Consider the following 12,536-nt stretch of genomic DNA (forward strand, 5'->3'; position numbering starts at 1 on the left):
TAGGCTCTATTATCTTGGTTGAAACAAAGGAAATGAAGCAGTTTATTGAGAAGGCATACAAAGCAAGAACTTGCATAACGTTAGCCAAGATGTCACCCCTGCAATCCTAGATTCCCAAACTCTCAGTTCTTTTTTTTTTTTTTAGTGAGGCAATTGGGGTTAAGTGACTTGCCCAGGGTCACACAGCTAGTAAGTGTTAAGTGTCTGAGGCCGGATTTGAACTCAGGTCCTCCTGACTCCAGGGCTGGTGCTCTATCCACTGCACCACCTAGCTGCCCCCCAACCTCTCAGTTCTTATAGCAGTATAGATGTTATTGGACCAGTCACTAGTCATAATTTACCACTCTATCTGTGGCAACCCAAGGAGTGACTGTTGATAAAGACCTGTTATATAATAAGCAATATAAATCATACCCACCCCCCAAATCCTTTATATAAATGCTCACAGCACAACAGAGTGATCTAATGAGTCAAACCAGCAATGTACTATGACAACAGTGAGTAAATATTAGGACTTGACCAACTACAACAGGGGAGTTGGATATCATATAATAGAAACTAAATGAGAAGGAATGTCTGAGTTGTACAAACATAGAAACTATAGAGGGACATGAGGAAGGACAAGGGACGAGCACAGTTCTGAGTCACAGATCAGCATCTATCAAAGGCAATTCCCATCGGTATCAACAAGGTCTTTTAGCCAAAGGCATCAGACACACTCCCAAGAGCACCCTGAACCACATTAAAACATAACTGGGGACACCCCTACCGAGAACCAGGTGGTAGGCTCGAGTAGAAGTGGCCCAGGTAGGGGAGGGGCACAGGTTCGTTGGAGCTAACAACCACAACACACAAAGCTGGTTGATTGGCAAGTTGGTCTGGGTTCATCTAGGACCAGGAAACAGGCCGGGTGAGGGAAGAACCTGATTCTCCTTAAATCGTACCACCTGGGACATCTTAAGCTTGGGATACTGCAGCTTGGAAACAGTGCCCCACTTTAAGGAGCTAAAAGTCTAGTAAAAGAAAGGCAAGATGAGCAGACAGAGAAAGGTGAGGACCATAGAAAGTTTCTTCAGTAACAAGGAAGACCAAGGGGCACCCACCCTCAGAGGAAGATGTCAACATCAGGGCCCCTATACCTAAAGCTTCCAAGAAAAATATGAATTGGTCTCAGGCCATAGAGATGCTCAAAAAGGACTTTGAAGATAAAGTTAGAGAGGTAGAGGAAAAAATGGAAAGAGAAATGAGGGTGATGCAGGAAAGGCATGAGAAAAAAGTCAACAGCTTGAAAAGTCAAATGGAAAAGGAGGTACAAAAGCTCTCTGATGAATATTTTGCCTAAGAATTAGGATTGAACAAATGGAAGCCAGTGACTTTATGAGAAACCAAGACACAATAAAGCAAATCCAAATGAATAAAAAAATAGAGGGCAATGTGAAATATCTTCTGGGAAAAACTGCTGACCTGGAAAATAGGTCCAGGAGAGATAATTTGAAAATTATTGGTCTACCTGAAAACCACAATCAAGGAAAGAGCTTAGATACCATCTTCCCAGATATTCTCTGGGAAAATTGCCCTGAAATTCTAGAAGAAGAAGAAGCTAAAATAGAAACGGAAAGTATCCACTGATCACCTCCAGAAAGAGATCCCAAAAGGAAAACTCCTAGGAATATTATAGCCAAATTCCAGAGCTCTCAGGTCAAGGAGAAAATATTGCAAGCTGCCAAAAAGAAAGAATTCAAGTACTGTGGAGCCCCAGTCAGGATAGCACAAGATCTAGCAGCTTCTACATTAAAGGACCAGAGGGCATGGAATATGATATTCCAGAGGGCAAAGGAAATGGGATTACAACCAAGAATCACCTACCCAGCAAAACTCAGAATTATCTTTCAGTGGAAAAAATGGGACTTTAATGAAAAAGAAGACTTTCAGATATTTGTGATGAAAAGACCTGAAGTGAATGGCAAATTTGACTTTCAAATACAAGACCCTAGAGAACCATAAAAAAAAAAAAAATGGAGCTGGGGAACATACCTGGGGTCATACAGTGGGTGACTGTCTTGTGTCTGAGGCCAGGTTTTGGCTGGGATCCCCCTGAGTCCAGGGGTGATTATTTGTCCACTGTGTTGCTTAGCTAGATGATAACATCTTTAGGGTTAAATTGAGGGGTGAAGGGAATTCATTGGGGGAGGGGGAAGGGCAGAAGTGAAATCCTCCATGAAAGTAACAGGAAAAGGTTTATGGAATGGGGGAAGAGATGGGAGAGGAGTAGGGCAGTAAATGAATCATACACTCAACAGAAAAGGCTCAAAGATCTTAAACTCATCAGAGCTGCCTCAAGGAGGGACTAATAGACACTCCCAACTGGGTGGAGTAATCTATTTAATCTGGGCAGTAAATAAACACTCATTAAAATTGGCTCAAAGACCTCAATCTCATTAGAATTGGCTCAAGGAAGGACTAATGTACATACTCAATTGGGTGGAGTAATCTCTCTAACCCTGCAGGAAAATAGGAGGGGAAGGGGATAAAGAGAGGGGGGCAAAAGAAGGAAGGGCAGAGTGGGGGAGGGGACAGATAGAAGCAAATCCCTTTTGAAGAGTGATAGGATGAAAGAAGATGGATAATAGAATAAATATCATGGGGAAGGGAATAGGATGGAAGGGAAACAGTTAACAATAGTAATCATGAAAAAGAGAAAAGGGGGAAAGTTGTACAAAAAAATATAGCAACTCTTGGTGGAGGCTAAGAATTGAGAATCAAGGGAATGTCCATCAATTGAGGAATGATGGAAAAAGCTGTGTTATATGATTGTAGTGGAATGGACTCATGCTACAGGAAATGACAAACAGGATGATCCCCGAAAAACCTTGAAAGACTAATGAACATCGATGTATAGTGAAGTGAGCAGAGCTGGGAGGACATTGTGTAGTGACAGCAGTATTGTTCAATGAGTAATTGTGAATGACTTAGCTACTCTCAGCAGTACAATGATCCAGGACAATCCCAAGGAACTAATGAGGAAGCATACTATGCACTGCTATAGAAAGAACTGATAAAAAGAACAATTGTGGATTGTACATATATAACCTGATTGCGATCTTGTGGAGGGGGGGGAGGAAAGGGAGGGAGAAAAATTTGGACCTCTAAATCTAATGAAAATGAATGTTGAAAACTACCCTTACATGTAAATGGAAAATAAATGTTTGTTGAGAAAAAATAAATAAAAATAAATAAATAAAAAAAAACATAACTGGGAAATGTGTAATAAACATATGCAGCATAGATAATATTAATTTATGGTTTTCTAAGTCAATATGTGGCTGGTAGGAATCTAGTTCAATTTGAGTCTGACACCATTTTTCTAGACCCCAAGGAGGAAACATAGAAACCTTGAGATATTACTTTACATCTGCTGCCCTGCCTGATTTTTTCATTCAATGGAATAAGGTACCCCTTGGTATCCTCCCAACTCCCTTTTCCCTTTCCTGCTTCTGTTTTGTTTTGTTTTGTGTTGCTGTTGTTTTTATCTCCCAGTATTGGATTGCAACCTCCTTGAGGGCAGGTATTCTCTTCTTATTAACTCTATCCTAGGGTTTAGCACAGAGCTTGGAACCTAGCAGGTACTTAATACATGTTTACTGAATTGGATTAGATGGATAGCATGATACCAGTCAAAAAAAAAAGGGGGGGGGACAGGAAACTCCTTGAGGGCAAGGAATGTTTTATTGAAAAAACAAAACCAACTTCCTTTGTATGGACAGTTAAGTAATACAGTAGATAATGTGTTGTCATTGGAGTCAGAAATATGAGAGTTCAAATCCAGCTTTAGACACTGTATAATAAAGGGTAAATTCCAGCCTCAGTTTCCTCATCTGTATCATGGAGTTAATAACATTCACCTTCCAGGGTTGCTGTGAGGATCAAATAAGATAATAATTTCAAAGGAGTTTGCAAACCTTAAAGCACCCTGTAAATGTTATCACTATTATTATTATTATTATTATACATAAAATCTTGAATTTTAGACCAAATAAAGACCTTGTATTTATTTTGAACACACATGCACACATATATACACGTGCACACAGTGTCTTGAAAGTCCTAGTACTTTATGTGTGTGGTATATATACACATACACACATACAGTGTATGGATGAATGTATATGTGTGTATACACTTGTACTTTGCATTTGTCAAGTACAGTACTTGACACATAGTAGACACTTAATGCTTACTGATGGATCCCTAGAATTTAGCACATAATAAATTAATAATTTAATCAGTAGCATTTTAATAAATGCTTGTTGGGTGATTGACTGTAAAAGGAGGCAGCCATAGCTGAGTAGAGTAAAAGAAGTAAAACCTCAGTGACCCTTGAAGATACAGAGGATCAGCATCCAGAAAGAGGTAATCTATTAGACTCCTACCATTAAACTATAGATGACACCTGTCTAGGAGAATTCAGACTTTGAGTTCTATGTGATCTGGATAGCATTTCTATCAGGGTGCCTAATTAAAGCTGTTATGAATAAAACTGCCTACAGGTGCAGATTTTTTTTTTTTGGCGGGGTAATGGGGGTTAAGTGACTTGCCCAGGGTCACACAGCTAGTAAGTGTCAAGTGTCTGAGGCTGGATTTGAACTCAGGTACTCCTGAATCCAGGGCCGGTGCTTTATCCACTGCGCCACATAGCCGCCCCCTACAGCTGCAGATTTTGAGGAAGCTTTCCAAGATGTCCCTTGTCCATTTTCAAATGTTCCTTGGGGGCTCAAGCCAAGTTAAAAAAAAAATCCCCAGGGATTGCTCAGCTTTTTTGTGTTAGTGGTGCCCTATCATGAGAGTTAAATTATTACAAACTCTAGGGTGTATGGCATGTTTGACACTTGTCTGGTGGGATTTGTGAAATCAGTCTCTATTATCTATTGCTTACAAACATAAGACACTGTAGAAACTTGAGAAGTTGGCTGGTTGTGCATTCCCAGTAGAGGCCATGATTTCTAATGCAAAGAAAAGCCTTGAAACATTCTAGGACATATATGTTCAGGCTTACACGGAGGGGTGGGGTGAAGGGGAGAAATAGCAGGAGTCAAATACCTGGGAAGATTTCTTTTTTATGTTTTATTGATTGATGCCTTTTTTATATCCCAATCATTTCCTAGTATACTACTTCCATCGAATTTCCCTTTTTAATAAATCAATCACAATTGACCAACAAAGTGACCATGTGGGACAGCACATAATAATTACAAACATGCAGAAAGTTCTTATCAGAGACTGGAAAACCTGTGTTAACTCTCATCTCTGACATATGTTGGTTAGGTGGCTCTGGGGAAGTCACTTAACCTCTGAGAATTTTAGGCAAAATTATAAGTTTCAGAGAAGGTACCAAACTGCAATTGTAGAGGAAGTTCCCTCTATTGGGAGTTTCTCACATCATTGGAATCATAAGTCTAGTCTCTATGTGTGGTTTGCAAATCATTTTTAAAAATTCAGTTTTTATTTTGCGGGCCACATTCTGTTTCCCCTCTCTCATGTCTCATCATGAATCCTGTGTAATTATGGTTATTAATCAAAGTTCCTATATCTGTCAAAATCATCTGTCTTCATGATATTGTTGTTATTGTTTAAATTGTTCTCCTGATTTCATTTTGCATCAATTCATAAATGTGTACCCAGGTTTCTCTGAAATATCTACTTCATTTCTTCAGCAGAATAGTATTCCATTACATAATATACCATAACTTGTTCAGTCATTCCCCAACTGATGGTAGTCCCTTTTGGTTTCTAATTCTTTGCCACCAAAAAGAGCTGCTACAAAGATTTTTGTATACTGTATGTGGACCCTTTTCCTCTTTCTTTAATTTCTTTGAGGTATAGCTCCAGCAGCAGTTTTGATGAGTCAAAGGATGTACAAAATTTAATAGTTTGGGAGGGGTATAGTGAGGTAGAACCCTAGAATTGCTTTAATTTGTATTTCTCTAAGTATGAGTGAACCGAAGCATTTTTTCCCATGGCTATCGATAGCTTGGATTTTGTCCTCTGAAAACTGCCTATTCATATCCTTTATCAACTGGGAAATGTCTCTTATTCTTACAATTTGAATTAGTTCCATCTATATCTTAGAAAGGAGACCTTTCTTCAGAAAAACTTGACTCAAAAATTCCTCCTTCAATTTCCTGCTTGTCTTCTAATTTTAACTGAATTGATTTTGCTCATGCACAAACTTTTAAATTTTGTCTTCAAAATTGTCCATTTTATTTACTGTGAACCTCTCTATCTCTTGTATGATCATGAACTCTTCCCCTGTCCATAGATCTGATAGATAATTTCTTTCATACTTTTCTAATTTGTTTGTGATGTTACATTTTATATCTAATTCATGTACTTATTTGCAATTTGTCATGGTATATGATGTAAGTTGCTGATATATACCTAACACCTGCCATACTGCTTTCCTTTTTTGTTGTGGTTGGTTTTTTGTCTTTTGGGGTTTTTTTTGCTTATCAGCTGAGTGACCCTGGGCAAGTAACTAGCCCTGTTTGCCTCAATTTCCTCATCTGTAAAAAATGTTGGTTTTCTATGTTAGTTGCATGCCTTTCTTCTTTTTTCTTGATTAAATGTTTTAGAGATATAATTTCCCCCTAAGTACTGCTTTGGGTACACCCTAAAAATCTGGTATATTGTCTAATTGTTGTCATCATCTTTAATGAAATTTTTGTTTCTATGATTTGTTCTTTGAACCACTTATTCCTTAGAATTGTTATTGTTTTCAATTACTTTTAAATATTTATTTTAAAGGGCTTTTATTTATTACAATTTTTATTGAATTATGGTACCTAAAGATGTGTTTGGTATTTCTTCTTTTCTGACTTTGTGAGGTTTTTGTGCCTTAATGCATGGTCTATTTTTGTGAATGTGCCAAGCACAGCTGAGAAATAAGTATACTTCTTTCTATTCCCACTCAAAATTCTCCAAAGGTCTATCATATATACATTTTCTAAAATTCTGCTTGGGCCCTTCATGTCTCTTTTGTTTGTTTACTTTTTGTTAGATATACTGGTGTCTTAGAGTGGTAAATAGAGTTTTTCCACTATTATGGCTTTATGTCTATTTCTCCCTGTAACTAATTTAAGTTTTGCATTTGGTGTGTGTGTGTGTGTGTGTGTGTGTGTGTGTGTATATATGTATATAAAAATTGATGTTCTTTCTCAGTGGTACCTTCCAGAAAAATGTAATTTCCCCATTTATTTCTTTTAATCAGGTCTATTTGTGTCACTGCTTTGTCTGAGATTATGATTACTACCTCTGCCTTTTAAAAAAAAAGACTCTAGCTGAAGCACAATGGATTCTGTTCCAGCCCCTTATTTTTAAATCTTTGTGTATCTTCATGTTTCAAGTATGTTTCTTGTAAACAATATATTGTTGGATTCTGATTTTTAATTATTTCTGCTATCATCTTCCTTTTATGGGTAAGTTCATCTCCTTTGCGATCTCATGATTATGAATTGTGTATTTCCCTCCATCCTATTCTTTCATAACTTTCCTTCTGCTTTCCTGTCCTCCTTTAAGAGTCTGTCTTGTTTCTGATTAATCCCTGTAATAGACCTATAGTTTATCCTTGTTTAGTCCTTTATGATTACTCATTCACATTTACCTTTTTATGTTTCTCTTGATTCCTGTGTTTATATATCAGAATTGCTACTCAGCTCTGTCCTTTAATCAGGAATGTTTGAAAATCTTCTATTTCATTTAATACCCATTTCCCCCATAGAATTATGTTCTTTTTTTGGATAAGCTATTTTTGATTATAAACTATATCTTTTGCCTCTTACAATACCGCATATTTCAAGCTCTCTGCTCTGTTATGGTGGTGGCTGATAAATTATGTGTGATCCTAATTGTAGCTGCTCAGTACTTGGATTGTTTCTTTCCAGCTGTTTGCAGTATTTTTACTTTGACCTGGAAGCTCTGGGGTTTGTCTATAATATTCCTGAAGTTTCATTTTGGACATTCTTTCAGAATATAACTGGTTGATTCTTTCTATTTCTACTTTGCCTCTGGTTCTAAGTGATCTGGATGGTTTTCTTTTATGATTTCCTTATTATGTCTAGACTCTGTTTTTGTTTGTTCATGGCTTCAGGGAGTCCAATGATTCTTTTGTTGTTATTGTTGTTTTTTGTTTATAATTTTATTTTTTCCCCAAATAACATGTAAAAATAATTTTATGTCAATTTTTAAAACTTTGTGTTCCTAATTCTCTTCCTCCCTCCCTCCCCATCCCCCCAATATAAGCTATACATGTGTAGTCATGTTCTACATTATCTGGGTTGTGAAAGAAAATGGACAAAAAACCTTAAGAAAAAGGAGCTAAAAATATTATGCTTCAATCTGTAGTCAGAAACCATCAGTTCTTTCCCTGGAGATGGATTGCATTTTTCATAAGGCCTTCAGAGTTGTCTTGGATCATTGTATTGCTGAAAATAGCTAAGTCATTCACAGCTTATCATTTTACAATGTTGCTGTTACTTTGTATCCAGTACATTTCACTTTGCATCAGCTCATGTAAGTCTTTCTAGGTTTTTCTTAGAGCATCCTGCTCATCATTTTTTGGGGGTGGGGTGGGGCAATGAGAATTAAATGACTTGCCCAAGGTCACACAGCTTGTAAGTGTCAAGTGTCTGAGGCCGGATTTGAACTCAGGTTCTTCTGAATCCAGGGCCGGTGCTTTATCCACTGTGCCACCTAGCTGCCCTCATCATTTCTTATAGAACAGTAGTGTTCCATCATAATCTCATCTCACAATTTGTTCAGCTATTCACCAATTGATGGACATCTTCTCAATTTTGAATTCTATTTTTTAAAATCTCTTTTTGGATATCTACCTAGTAGTGGTATTACTAAGTCAGAGAATATGCATTTTATAGCCCTTTTAGTCCAGTGATTCTTAAATTGTCTCTCCTTAATCTGTTTTACAGGTTTTGCTATGAGATACCATACATGGTTTTGTTTTTTTTCATTCTTTTGACTTTGATATTTCTTGAGATCTCATGCAGTCATTAGTTTCTAATTGGTTAGTTGTTCTAATTTTCAGGGCATTTTTCTTGGGAAAGTTTGATTCTCTTTCCATATCTTTCTTTTATAACTCTTATTTCTTTTCCCATTTATCCTTTACAACTCTCATCCAGTTTTAAAAATTGTTTTTAGCTCTTTTCTTAAAAAACAAAGAAGCTCTTCCTTATCTCTTGGTGGGACCTGTGCTCACTTTTTGTATTTCTTTGAGGCTTTGTTTGTATATATTTCAGAGTCGTTCTCTTCTTCTGGGTTTGTGTCTTGAGCTTCCCTATCACCATAATAGCTTTTTATGGTGAGATTCTTTTTTGTTTATTTGTTCACTCATTCTTCTAGGCTACTTCTTGACTTTAGATTTTATCTTAGGACTTAGTCCCTCACATTTCTGAGGGTAATGTTCCCTATTTTTCAATAGGAAGGGTCCTACTGTGCCCTTCTTCTTTCTTTGGATATTGAATCTTGTTATTATTCCAGGATTTCAGTAACAACTCAAGCTGGGGACCTACAAGCTTTCAATGCTACAGCCAGTGTCAACTAGCTCAGGAGAACCTGTTTTTAATTTTCAATATGAGTATTTATACCTTGGAAATTGGCAGATCCTACAAACAGGGCTTATTTTACTGTTTTTGTTGATTGACTTAATAAAGTGAAGGAGAAAATGTTAACAATGTAGATTAAACTTAAAAGTACATTCTATGCATAATTTTTGAGAGTCAGTTGCTAAAGATTTACCAGCATATCAGTCCCTAAGGGATGCTACTACACTTGGGTACTATCTGCCTGCTGGAAAGCTCTGCAGGTTTCAGACCAACTGAACTACATGCACCCCTTTGGTCTGGGACTCTTCTCCTAGTTATTTATTACAGGCTTCATCCTGGGGTTGATGCTAGAACCAAGTCTCTGCTCTGCTCATGGAGTCAGATTCACACAGTTACTGTCTGCTTCTGATCTTGTTCAGCACTCGATATACAAATGGGCCTGTGTCTGCTCCTTTCCACCCCTCCTCAGCACATGTCCTCTCTTCAGTCTTGCCCTTGGCTCTGTCACCCAGAACAAGAAGTGACAGAGCTGCCAAATGACAATCATTCCCATAACCTCCTTTAGTTTACAGACCCCTGGGATCGCTTTGTGCTCTGGTGCTTCTGTCCTGGTGTGTAAGCTAGGTCTTCTTTCAGGAACACTGGGCATTAGAATTCTCTGTGCAGGAAGCTCCTGGGTGGACTGCATTCCCAGTGTCCCCAGACTTCTCTGTCTGTATTCCTATCCTGACCTAAGCTGGGAAAATAACTCAAAGTGATCCCCCAAATGAGCTGTTATGAGGATCAAATGAAATATTTATAAAGCACTTAGCACAGTTCTTGGCACATACATATTTAAATATATACATACACATATGTACATATACATATATGTATATATAATCTCTCTATCCATCTCTCTATCTGTCATCTATGGGAACAAGCATTTACTAAATACCTACTGTGTATGGGGCACTGTGACAACTAATTGACTTGCCCAGGAAATACACATATTCTATATGTACAAATAGAATAAATATGAGAGTGAAAGGGTCAGGAAAGACTTCCTGTAGAAAGCGGTGCTTGAGGGGCAGCTAGGTGGCGCAGTGGATAGAGCACCAGCCCTGGAGTCAGGAGGACCTGAGTTCAAATCTGGCCTCAGACACTTAACACTTACTAGCTGTGTGACCCTGGGCAAGTCACTTAACCCCAATTGCCTCACCAAAAAAAAAAAAAAGAAAGAAAGAAAAAGAAAGCGATGCTTGAACTACATCTGGAAAGAAGAGGCAGAGGTGAGCACAAGGTACATTTCAGGCATTGGAGATAACCAGATTCAAAAGAACAGCAAGAAAGCCAGTTGTTTTTTTCTGGACAGCAAAGCACAGGAGAGGGAGGGAATAATATATTGAGACTGGAAGAATTGATTTGACCAGGTTGCAAAGTGCTTTAAAAGCCAAGCAAAAGAATCTGTATTTGATCTAAGAGGGAAGAGGGAAGCATTGGCATTTGATTGGAGTGGGAACAGATTTGAGGCAAGGAGGCCGGGAGAGAAGCTCTTGTAACAATCCATCCAGGTGATTGGTGATGAGGGCCTGAATGTGAATAGAGAGAAGGGCGATGGATCTAAAAGATATTGCAAAGGCAGAAAGGACAAGATTTCACAAGGGATGGTATATTTAGGTGAGGGAGAATGAGCAGTCAAGGATGATACTGGAGTAATTAACTGGGAGTAGATAAAAATAAACAAGACTGGATCCTCCATGCAGTTGAATTTACCTAGCTACTAGTTTCTTCACATACAGGGCAAGTTGTGTGTGTGTGTGTGTGTGTGTGTGTGTGTGTGTTTTTTACTGGAAATATAGCAGGAGTTGGGAATTCTTCCCCTGATGTTCACTTAAAGGTGTCAGAGAATTTCCTGAGGAACCTTTCTGTTTAGATCAGTATCAGAGAATAATATATTTTTCTCTATTTCCAGGGAGAGCAGGCATGTATATCAAAAGCCTTGTTTTTTTCCTTATTTTTCTGTGAGTAGATAGAGGAAAGTAGGAAATGGGTACCAGATTAGACTGGCTTATCTTTCATCTGAAAGTGCAGGTCTGTAGAATCACCAATCTTTTAATAGTACAGCAATCAGGGAAGAAGTATTTTGCTGAAAAGTTTCTGAATCATCACTGAATTACATTGGCTCCCTATCACCTCCAGGTTATAATATAAAATCCTCTATGTGGCATTTAAAACTGACTCCTTCCTACCTTTTTCAGTTGCCTTTCATTTTACCCACCTTCACCATTTAAAAATCCAGCTACCAAGGGGCAGTTAGGTGGTGCAGTGAATAAAGCACAGGATTCAGGAGGACCCGAGTTCAAATCCGGCCTTAGACACTTGACACTTACTAGCTGTGTGACCCTGGGCAAGTCACTTAACCCTCATTGCCCAGCAAAACAAAAAAATTAAAAATAAATTTTAAAAAATCCACCTACCATGAAATATTTGCTCTTTTACGCAAACAATGCTTCATCTCCCATCTACACTGGCGGGCCCTCATACCCGAAATGTTTTTCCTCCTTACCCCTGTCGGTTGGTGCCTTGCTTCCTTCAAAACACCACTAGAATCCCACCTTCTGCAGGAAGCCATTCCCAATCCCTTTAAATGTTAATGCCTTTGCCTCAGAGATTACCTTTACCTCTTTAGCATCTAAGTGCAGGAATGGGATGGCTGAATCAGAAGGTATGAATAGCTCATCAGCCTTGGAAAGGATTCTTATTGTCTTTGAGCTTGTGGATGATAGATCAATTAAAAACAAAACAAAACAAAACATTTTTAGCACATATTATGTACCAGGCACTGGGAATACAAAGACAATGAAACAATCTCTGCTTTCAAGGTGCTTGCATTCATTCTGTTGGGGAAGGCATCTACTATGTATGTATTTATACATATACTGT

This window comes from Dromiciops gliroides, chromosome 4 (genome assembly GCF_019393635.1).
Source record: "Dromiciops gliroides isolate mDroGli1 chromosome 4, mDroGli1.pri, whole genome shotgun sequence".
Classification (NCBI taxonomy): domain Eukaryota; kingdom Metazoa; phylum Chordata; class Mammalia; order Microbiotheria; family Microbiotheriidae; genus Dromiciops; species Dromiciops gliroides.